The sequence below is a fragment of the Macrotis lagotis genome, chromosome X (assembly GCF_037893015.1).
Source record: "Macrotis lagotis isolate mMagLag1 chromosome X, bilby.v1.9.chrom.fasta, whole genome shotgun sequence".
Classification (NCBI taxonomy): domain Eukaryota; kingdom Metazoa; phylum Chordata; class Mammalia; order Peramelemorphia; family Peramelidae; genus Macrotis; species Macrotis lagotis.
The window spans coordinates 138,670,263-138,682,355 of NC_133666.1; the positions used below are offsets into that span (position 1 = coordinate 138,670,263).

Here is a 12,093-nt window from a genome sequence, read left to right on the forward strand (position 1 = left end):
TTCAAAACTTGCCATATTTTGCTCTTTTGAAGAAGCATTTTCTGACTTGCTCTGTAGTAAAAGTGTCTGCAAGTACAGAGATCAATCTATGAATGCAGTGGTCAGCACAGATTTGAAAGAAGTCCTGGGTTTTCACATTATTCCATATTACTTGTCTGAGTAATATCTTGAACATTGTTTCTAATGCAAGCTAACAAGAACAATTTTACAACAAAAGCAAATCCATCTGTTATTTGATTATGTCTTTAACTCAAAAATTAGGTGTGAAATTCAACATCGTACTGCTTCATTTTACATGGAAAATGGTTTTAAATTAAATAAAGAAAATTACCTCTCATCTTGACAATATAAGCCTATGCATTTTACCCATCTATTTGTCAAGTATGATTTAATTATGGAATGTAAAGCAATGTAAAAAGGACAGTTCATCTTAGTAATCAGGCAATTAATTTGTTCCTAAATGGAATTGAATTCAGCAATGAATACATGAAAATACAGATATTATTTTTGTGGTATTTTCACACTGAGAGGTGTGAATTCAGACTAGATAATCATACTAATCTGTTATGTTTTAAAGGACCATACAATGTTTTATTTTTCAATTACAAGAAGAAATATAGATGACATTCATGAAGAGACAGGAATCATTTCTATTCTATGCTTCTTACATGAAGTAAAGACAAATAAGAGGGAATAGATTTGTACAAAATTTCATAAATTTAACAATAAGCCCAATGCTTTTGTTAGACTTATATTTTATCAATAAATTTATTTTTATATTGATACATATTTTATGTACCTGATATTTTTTCCTTTTTACTAAAAGACTAAATTTTGGAAATTCATGCATTTCTAAAATTTCCTCAGTCATTCAAAAGATATTTATTGAGCACCCATTATGTGTAAAGTTAAGTTTTTCAAGCAATACAAAAGATTATAAACCACATTTCCTGCTTTCTAAAAACTTACATTCTAATGAGGGAGATATGATATACATATGAGTTAAGAATTAAGTAAATACCATGACTCTGTGGAAAGAGCCCTGAATTATTCCAGTCCTAACTCTGCTACTTGCATATCACTTTACCTCCCTAGGACATAGTCTTCTCTGGTATAGAAGATGGATATGGGATTTGATAATTTCCAAGACCATGCAATTCTATATCTATATTCTTTTTTTTGTTTTTTTAGAAATATTTCATTTATTTTGTTTTACAATTTTCCCCCCATTCTTGCTTCCTTCTCCTTACCCCCCCACAGAAGGCATTCTGTTAGTCTTTACATTGGTTGCATGTTATACATTGATCTCAGTTGAATGTGATGACAGAAATCATATCCTTAAGGAAGAAAAAATGAAGTATGAGATAGTAAAAGTATATAATAAGATAACTTTTTTTTTCTAATTTGAAGGTAATAGTTTTTGGTTTTTATTCAAAGTTAATAATTCTTTCTCTGGATACAGATGGTATTCTCCATTGCAGATAGCCCAAGATTGTCCCTAGCTGTTGCACTGATAGAATGAGCAAGTCCTTCAAGGTTGATCATCATCCCTGTGTTGCTGTTAGGGTTCTGCTCATCTCACTCAGCACCAGTTCATGCAAATCTTTCCAGGCTTCCATGAATTCCCATCCCTCCTGGTTTCTAATAGAACAATAGTGTTCCAAGACATACATATACCACAGTTTGTTAAGCCATTCCCCAATTAAGGGACATTCATTTAATTTCCAGTTTTTCGCCATCACAAACAGGGCTGCTATAAATATTTTTGTGCAAGTGATATTTTTACCCTTTTTCATCATCTCTTCAGGGTATAGACCCAGTAGTGGTATTGCTGGATCAAAGGGTATGCACATTTTTGTTGCCCTTTGGGCATAATCCCAAATTGCTCTCCAGAAAGGTTGGATGAGTTCACAACTCCACCAACAATGTAATAGTATCCCAGATTTCCCACATCCCTTCCAACATTGATCCTTTCTGGTCATATTGGCCAGTCTTATAGGTGTGAGGTGCTACCTCAGAGATGCTTTAATTTGCATTTCTCAAATAAGTAATGATTTAGAGAAATTTTTCATGTGACTGTGGATTGCTTTGATTTCCTCATCTATAAATTGCCTTTGCATATCCTTTGACCATTTGTCAATTAGGGAATAGCTTACTTTTTTGAAAATTTGGCTCAGTTCTCTGTATATTTTAGGAATGACTCCTATGTTGGAAATACTAGTTGCAAAAATTGTTGCCCGATTTACTACATTTCTTTTGATCTTGGTTACAGTGATTTTTGTCTGTGCAAAAGCTTTTTAATTTAATGTCAGAATTATCTAGTTTGTTTTTAATGATGTTCTCTATCTCTTCCTTGGTCATAAACTGTTTCCTTTTCCATAGATCTGAGAGGTAAACTACTCCTTGATCTTCTAGTTTGCTTATAATATTTTTTTATGTCTAAATCCCGTATCCATTTGAACCTTATCTTGGTATAGGGTGTGAGGTATTGTTCTAATCTAAGTTTCTTCCATACTAACTTCCAATTTCCCCAAAAGTTTTTATTGAAGAGAGAGTTTTTATCCCAATAGCTTGTCTATATCTATATTCTTAAGATAAAAATTATGATGATGATGGTGATGATGATGATGATAATGGTGATGGTGATATTGTTGTTTATGACATCGAATCTTAGTCCTCACAAGTTCTATAAGAATTCATATGAAGAAGAAACTAATTAAGACATGTAGATTATTCTTTCACATGTCTTTTTAAATTTTTTTTGTCTTCTCTAGTCCAGTTCAGTAAAATTTAATGTGATATAGTTAAATCTATTATTCAACAAGATGTTACTCAATTTCCCACAGCATATTCATTTAATAATCAATTATTCTCCCAGATTTTATTTTTTGTAATTACATCTAAATATTTCATATTTCTTGAAAATTGATCCCTCCATGTTTTCAAAATTCTCTTGCATCTAGTATGGATTCCTTCTGTCTAATCTAACTGCTGTTCCTGTCTTCATCATTAATTTTTTTTATTTTCTTTTTTTTAATGTTAGAAAGGTTTTATTTATTTTGAGTTTTACAATTTTCCCACAATCTTGCTTCCCTCCCTCACCCCCCACAGAAGGCAGTTTGTTAGTCTTTACATCATTCCCATAGTATGCATTGATCTAAGTTGAATGGGCTGAGAGAGAAATCATATCCTTAAGGAAGAAAAATAAAGTATGAGATGTAGCAGAATTACATAATAAGATAACTTTTTTAAAATTAAAGATAACAGTCTTTGGTATTTGTTCAAACTCTACAATTCTTTCTCAGGATATGTATGGCATTCTTCATCACAGATATCCCCAAATTGTGCCTTATTGTTGCCCTGTTGGTATGAGTAAGTCCATTGAGGTTGATCATCATCCCCATGTTACTACTAGGATGTACAGTGTTCTTCTGGTTCTGCTCATCTTGCTCAGCATCAATTCATGCAAATCCTTCCAGGCTTCTCTGAATTCCCATCCCTCCTGGTTTCTAATAGAACATGACATACATCTACCATAGTTGTTAAGCCATTCCCCAATTGGTGGACATTCCCTTGGCTTCCATTTCTTTGCCACCACAAACAAAGCTGCTATGAACATTTTTGTACAGGTGATGTTTTAACACTTTTTCATAATCTCTTCAGGGTATGAACATTTTTGTTGCCTTTTGGGCTTAATTCCAAATTACTCCCTAGAAAGGGTTGATGAGTTCATGTCAGGGAGAGAGTTAGGGAGATTTCCATCTTCACCTATTTTTCCAAAGAGTTTATATAGAATTGGAACCAATTGTTCCTTAATTGTTTGATAGAATTCACTTGTGAATCCATCTGGCTCTGGAGATTTTTTTCTTAGGGAGTTCAATAATGGCTTGTTTAGTTTCTGTTTCTGAGGTAGGGTTATTTAGGTATTTAATTTCCTATTCATTTAACCTAGGCAACTTATATTTTTGTAAATATTCATCTACTTCATTGAGATTATTAAATTTATTGGTATAGAGTCAGGCAAAATAATTCTGAATGATTAGTTTAATTTCTTCCTCATTGGTGGTGAGTTCACCTTTTTCCTATGATGCTAGCAATTTGGTTTTCTTCTTTCTTTTTTTAAATCAAATTGATCAGAGGTTTATCAATTTTATTGGCTTTTTCATAAGACCAACTCTTGGTTTTATTTATTAGTTTAGTAGTTTTCTCCTTTATTATCAATTTCTCCTTTAATTTTTATAATTTTTAATTTGGTTTTTAACTGAGGGTTTTTAATTTGTTCTTTCTCTAATTTTATTAGTTGCATATTTAGTTTATTGATTTCCTCTTTCTCTAATTTCTTCATATGAGCATTTAATGATGTATCACCTAACAGCTGCCTTGAGTGTTTCCCATAGGTTTTAGTATGTTGTTTCATTACTGTCATTATCTAGGATAAAATGATTAATTCTTTCTATAATTTTTTGTTTGATCCAATCATTCTTTAAAATGAGGTAATTCAGTTTCCAGTTAGTTTTGGTTCTATATCTCCCTGGTCCAATATTGTCTATAATTTTTCTTACATTATATCTGAGAAAGATGTATTCACTATTTCCACCTTTCTGCAATTGATTATTAGGTTTCTTTGTCCTGGTACATGGTCAGTTTTTGTGTAAGTGCCATGTACTGCAGAAAAGAAAGTATATTCCTTTCTATCCCTATTCAGTTTCTTCCATAAGTCTATCATGTCTAGGTTTTTCTAACAATCTACCTCCTTAATTTCCTTCTTGTTTATTTTATAGTTAGATTCATCTAAATCTGAGAGTGGGAGGTTGAGGTCTCCCACTAGTAGAGTTTTGCTGTCTTTGTCTTCCTGTATTTCCTTCAACTTCTTCTCTAAGAATTTGGATGCTATATCATTGGGTGCATACATATTTAGTATTGAAATTACTTTATTGTCTATGGTACCTTTTAGGAGGATATAGTTTCCTTCCTTATCTCTTTTAATAATATCTATTTTGTGGCAGCTTTGTCTGAGATAAGGGACAAGGATTGCTACCCCTGCTTTTTTTTCACTTCAGCTGAAGCAAAATGTATTTTGCTCTAACCTTTTACCTTTACTCTATATGTATCTCTCTGCTTCCCATGAGTTTCTTGTAACCAACATATTGTAGGGTTCTGGTTTTCAATCCACTCTGCTATTCGCTTACATTTTAACGGAGAGTTCATCCCATTCACATTCAAAGTTATAATTACTGTAATTACCAACTCTTTATTGCCTTCCATATTATCTTCCCTCTGTTTGTATTTTTCCCCCATTATCCATGTTACCCAGTGTTTTGTTTCTGAATACCACCACCTTCAGTGTGTTTGCCCTACTGTATCCAACCCCCTCCCCCTTTTCCCCCTTTCCCTTTGTGCCTTCTTCCTTCCCTTCCTTCTATGATTCCCCCTTTCCCCCCCCTCCCCTTTTCCCCTTTTAACACTTTAAAGGTAAGATAAGTTTCTTAACTGAGTACGTGTGTGTTAACTTTAAGCCAATCTGATGAGAGTAAGATTCAGGTGGTTCTCACCTCCTTCCTTCTTCCCCTTTATTACAACAGGTGCTTTGTACTTCTTAATGTAATGAGCTTCATCCCATTCAGTCTCCTCCATCCTCCCATCTCTTTACTGTCCTCCTTTTAACAGAGGTATTGTTTTTAAATCATTCTATCTGAGTCACAGAAAGGTCATGAGTGTCCATCACTTCTGGCTATTCTCTCTACTAGAATTACAATTATTGAGAGTTATTAGAGTCTTTCAGGTAAAGATATATCCACCTTCATCTTATTGGATAACAATTTCTCAAATAAGTCATGTGTATCCATCTTTTCTGGCCAATTAAATTCCCTCTAATAGAGTTACAATTCTTGAAAGTTGTTAAAGTCTTTCTTCTAGGTAGGGATATAGCCCATTTCATCTTATTTGATAAGTTTTTTCCTCCCCCCCTTTTTTAAAAAAATTACCTTTTCATGTGTCTCTTGAGTTTCCTGTTTGAAGTCCAAATTTTCTATTAACCTCTGGTCTTTTTATCAGGAAAAGGTGGACGTTAATTAAATGTCCATCTTTTACCCTGGAAGAGAAGGCTCAGTTTTGCCAGATAATGGATTCTTGGCTGCATTCTGTGCTCCATTGATTTCTGGAATATTGTATTCCAGGCCCTTCGACCCCTTAATGTTGTTGCTGCCAGAGTCTGTGTAATCCTTACTGTGGCTCCTTGGTATTTAAATTTCTTTCTGGTTTCTTGCAGGATTTTCTCTTTTATGTCATAGTTCTAGAATTTGACAACAATATTCCTTTGATGTTTTCATTTTGGGATCCCTTTCTGGAGGCGCTGGATGTATTTCAATAACTATCTTGCCTTCTGGTTCTATGATTTTAGGGCACTTTTCCCATCACTAAATCTTGTAATATTGAGTCCAGGCTTTTTTACTCTTTAGTATTTTCAGGAAGACTACTGATTTTTAGGTTATCTTTCCTCAATCTATTCTCAAGGTCAGTAGTTTTGCTGACAAGGTATTTAACATTTTCTTCTATTTTTTTAAATTTTTTGGTTTTGTTTAACAAATTCTCATTGTCTTATGAAGTCATTGGTTTTCATAGACTTAATTCTTTTTTTTAAGGGAAGAATTTTCTTCATTTATTTTTTGGAACTCCTTTTCCAATTTGTCAATTCTATTTTTGTAAGAGTTTTCCCTTTGATCATTTGCAGTGAGAGAATTTTTTTCTTTTTTCATTTGTTCAATTGTATTTTCCAAGGATTTGTTTTCTTGTTGAAGGTCTTTAATCTTCTCTTAGGTTTCTTTTCCCAAATTTTCCTATTGATTTTTAAACTCCTTCCTGATTTTTTCAAGTATATCTTTCTGCGCTGGAGATCAAATTATATTTTCCTCAGGGGTTCTACGTCTCTCTGAATTAGGGCAGGGTCTTCTAAGAATTTTTCTATAGTCCCCCCTTTTTTCCTGGCCTTTCTTCATTTTCCTAAGATCTTGTGTTGGGGGAGGGGCTGTTCACAGTGGTCTGGCATTGAGATCCCTAGAGGCTTTACTCCCAGAGTGTAATATCGCCAGCTGGCCAATAGGGGGTGCTGGAGGCTTTGCTCCCTGAGTGGCCAGTAGGGGCTGTTGGAGGCTTTTCTCACTGGATGTAACATCTCCTCCCGGTCAGTAGGGGGTGCTGGAGGCTGGAACCTGCCCTTCCTGTAAGTCCCGGACTGTCAGTCCCACGGCCATGCCTCCACTCGCTGGTTGTTCCTCAGAGCCAAGCACTTCACTTCCTGCAGTGAAAGCCCCTGGGGCTGATCTCAGCTTAGTCTGACTCTCGCCCCTTCCCCATTGGCTGTGGGCACGCTGCACGCACCACCCCCTGGATCTCCATAGACAGACCTTGAGGTAAATGTTCTTTTCTTGCTTCTCTGCCTGGGTTTTCTCAATAGAACTTCCATTAAGAGGTTTGTTTCATATTGTTTATGAGGGAAGAACAAGAGACCTTAACACAAGGCCTGGCTTCTCTCTGCCATCTTGAGTGGAAGTGGTCTTCATCATCTTTATCATTTTTTTTTTAGGTTTTTTACAAGGCAATGGGGTTAAGTGGCTTGCCCAAGGCCACACAGCTAGGTAATTATTAAGTGTCTGAGGCCGGATTTGAACCCCGGTACTCCTGACTCCAGGGCTCTATCCACTGCACCACCTAGCTGCCCCAAGTCTTCATCATTCTTAATGTCATTTTTTCTACTTCATGTAGTACAATTGTGAATGAGATATTCAGATCCAAATGATGTAGTTCTACTACCTTTAGATCTGGAAAAAAAATTATTAGAACTATGATGATATGTCCATTTCAATTTGTATGTATATCAGTCTTTCAATTTCATATTTAAGCATGATTTGAAAATATGGGTTGGTTGTATCTCATGCCAATATCTATGTAAAGTCTTTCACTTATCGAGTACATCTCACTTGGGAGGTTAAGCTACCCAGTAATCTCCCATCATCAAATTTCTTAAGCTTTTGGAAATGGATTTAGATTTCTAACCATTGGTGTTCTAGATTTCTAACTACTGTTGTCCCAGGCTACTATCAGATATCTCTCTTTTGTCAAGGTTAGTGTGTTTGACCTTCTTGACTCTTGGTCTCATTATTCTATTGATTACATTAATTTAAAGTAGAAGATGATGATAATCCATGTTGATGTCTTTCCCTTATTCCTTTCCCATTTTTTATTTCATTAACTTCTTTGAAAAAGATTAAATTGGAACTCTTTTAATTAAATCTTATTCTCCTGGTAATTCTAATTATCATTCTTGTAATTTTTTGATGATTTTGATCTTTGCTCTAACAAATTGATGGTTTGATTACCCACAGTCTTTATATTTAACATTCTAAGTAACATAGATGTAAATTCATCTAAAATCTAGAATAAATCCCTCAGTTTAAAAATAGTGAAACTGAGGTTCAAAGAAATAAAATGATTTGTCCATAGTCACACAAGCATTAAATATTGGAAGGGGGGGCATAGATTTGAACCCAGGTCCTCTTTTGATAGTACATTTTACTTTTTAATATAGCACACATGGACCCCCAAAATCATATCTTATTTTCCACACACTTTATGCCATTCAAAATAAGAGCCCACAATTTCACACAGACACACAGACATACATACACACATTACTTTTCCACTTCCTGGGTTCCTGTTAGTAGATCTAACAGAAGATACATTAACTAAAGCAAAGGACATTTAATTTAACCAAATTCACTCCCTGTGAGTACAAGGTAAAAATGACCAAGTATTCCATGAAGCAATTCTTTTTTTTTTTAACTTTGGATGCATAATCATTTAACAAACAAGCAATACGCATCCATAAATTCCTTTATGTTTGAGACACTACAGTAGGGACTAGGGATATAGAGTCAAAAATAATTTATTTGTCCCGAATTACCTTTATTTTTAGAATCATATAAACAAACACAAACTATATAAAAGGTAATTCAAAATTATTTTTATAGGTGATTCATCTTCAGCTGGCATGCCATATGAATTTTGAAGGAAAATATGAATTCTTAGAGGTGAAGGAAAGGTTTCATCTCTTAAAGGAAAAGCCATGAACTATTCTGTTTAGCAGCATCTTTTCCTCATAAACTGATTGCCTTTGATTCTATAGGATATCACTTTTTATTTGATTCAGTTTATTTAATGTTATGTTAACTCATCAGTGTTCATCTTTCTTGACCTCTGAAGCATTTCATACTACTGACTACCCTTTCCTTCTATGTACTCTTTTCTCTGGGTTTTTATTATAATTTTCTATCTTGTTTCTCCTCCATCTCTGAAATTACTTAATCTCCCTTTATATCATCCATATCATTCCACTAGCTATGGCTTCTCCTTAATGCCTTCTCCTGAACCTTTTTTTCCTTCTCTCTCTGTGTTTTCTTATGTGGTATTCTCATTAGCTCCCATGAGCTAAATTATCATCTATATGCAGATGACCTTCAAATCAAAATATTCTACTCTTATATTTCCTCTGAGTTCAGGTTCCCCATTATCACCTGCCTACTAGGTATTTTAAACTGAATGTCCTATGTGGCATCTCATGTTCAGTTTAAAAAAAGAGAGAGTATTCCCTTTCCTGTAAATTTCCTGATTTCAGTTAAGAACACCATTATTACAGTAGCTAGATGGTGCAGTGGTTAGAAAGCACCTACCCTGGTGTCAGGAGGACCTGAGTTCAAATTCAACCTCAGACACTTAATTACCTAGCTGTGTGACCTTTGGCAAGTCACTTAACCCCATTACCTTGCCAAAAAAAACCTAAAACAAACAAAAGTGTACCATTACCAATTCAGTATTCCACTTTTATAAAGTCAATGTCATCCAGAACTCCCACCCCCCCCCAGCTTGCATATTCAATCAGTTGTCAAATCTTGCTATTTGTATCTATACAGCATTTCTCATATCTATATCATGCTCTCCACTGAAGTAGTTAATTATTCCAGTACTTTAGACCTCCCTCCCATTTCACTTGGATGTTGTTTTAGTGTAATAAAGGGTCACCTTGCTTCAAATCTCTCCATGTTCCAGTCCATCCTCTTCATAGCCTCTGATGATTTTCCTCAAACACAGGCTACTCTCCTACTCAATAAACTCCAGTCACTCCATGTCTTCTCCATGATCAAATATAATCTTGAAAGTTTGATATTTAAAACCTTCCTCAATTTGACTCTAATCTATATCTTTACTCTCATCCATTGTAAAAACTCATGAACTCTGGTCCTGCTGTAATCTTCTTATTATATTATTACATGGTCTTCTTACTATTTCTCCTTCATAATACTCCATCTCTATTCTCTGCATTTTTGCTCTCCTGGCTCTTTCACATTCCTTCTTCACTCTGGTCTATTAGAACCTCTAGTTTCTTTCAAGACTCAATTCCATTTCTACCTTCTATATCAAGTTTTATACAGTGACTAGAACTCTGTGCTTGGAGTCAGAAACACTTATTTTCCTATGTTCAAATCTGGCCTCAGGCATTTAGCAATTAGTCATTAGTGTGACCTTGGGCACACTATCTGTCTCAGTTTCGGTTAATGGACTGTTAAAGGAAATAGCAAATCACTCCAGTATCTTTGCCAAAAAGACTGAAAAATGACTCAAGTCTACCACAACTTCTCTATCTGGTAGTGTCTTTCCTACCAAAATCTTTATCTATTTTGTATCTATTTGCCATGTCCAAAAAATTGATCACTTAGTAGCCAAAATAGTGATGAATTTTTTATCTAGGTTGGGCCTTTAACATTAGATACCTCCTCTGTAGCTAGGAATGTATTTTAAGTCTTTGCAGTATAGTAGAACTTTCCAGAAGTTGTATTCCATTGGCATGACCTTTGAGAATCTATGAATATTTCCATCCTGCTTAGGCATTATGTAGGATTTTGTGAAATACATACAGATAGAAACATCCCTTCCCACTCTCCTACATGCACACACATACACACTATTTACAAATATCTAGACTGAGTCTGTATATACACATATATGGTTTCCATATCTATGGACATATATCAATAAAGAATATGAGAAACCATACCTAATGATTAAAAAGTGAGTTTAGTATCTTTGACCTATTAATTATTCCAGTGATTGTTTCCAAATTTTTGTCTCAGTTTCCTTACATTAAAAATTAATAGTGTTTCTTAGTTTTCTTACCATGTGATACCATGAGGATGGATTAATGTTGGTAATTGACCATGAGGACTTTATATATAGATTTTATATGTAAAGTGTTATAATTAAATCTGACTAATAACAAAGTAGATAATTTCAGATCATTTAACCTGAATATTTTAACCAATGTACAAGATAGCAAGGCTAACCCATAATCAAATGTACTATGTTCATTTATTTAAATAAATGTAATGAAGTCAAAATTACTTAACATGGTACCACATAGTATATTTTGTAAGAGATGTATTGGTAATTATTTATGTTATGAAATTTTCTTAAGTACTACACTATTAATATTAAATTTTTGTTATGAAATAGAACAGAGCAATTTCTAAAAAAAACTACATTAGTAGATAATAAGTGATGATCTACTGTATTTAATGTTTATAATCCTGCTTAGAAATGTAAAACACTGGATAATGACTGTTTCTGGGTGGAAAACTAAAGTGCTATTGTGGTAAAATATTACAGATGTGCCTGATCATATCATTTTATTTTCTTTGTAGTTTTTTGGTTCTTCAAAATTGGATTTAGTCCCAACCTTCTATTTCTTGAAAACTCTAGTATTGCCAGCATAATTCATTGATTTAATACCAGAAAAAAAATCTCATTTCCCATTTGTGCCCTTCTAAAAAGATCATGTTACTTCTTTGTACATGTCAATTGTTAAATTAGATGAGCTCTTTCCCTGAAATTGGCTAGAAGCATTATGTTATTCTAGAAATGCACAGCACCTATGTACTGACATCCAGTCTGGATCTTTTTTCTTCCTCTTTTGCATTTAATACTTCAATTTCCTTATTCCCATGTGGAAAAATGGGAACTCCAGCAAGTTCTGTCCTTGGTTTC

At 34.1% G+C, this 12,093-nt stretch overlaps 1 protein-coding gene across 5 annotated transcripts in view; it reads left to right on the forward strand.

The window, feature by feature from the left end:
- The window catches only part of SDK1 (sidekick cell adhesion molecule 1), a 1,240,677-nt gene that overhangs the window by 625,697 nt on the left and 602,887 nt on the right, over positions 1–12,093 (forward strand). Inside the window, exon 1 of one of the 5 annotated variants that reach the window (XM_074200556.1) lies at positions 6,819–7,409. The exons of the other annotated variants lie outside the window; for them this stretch is intronic. The gene's annotated coding sequence lies outside the window, so the exon portion shown is untranslated. Of the gene's footprint in view, positions 1–6,818; positions 7,410–12,093 lie in introns of those variants that run through there. 5 annotated transcript variants of the gene reach the window in all.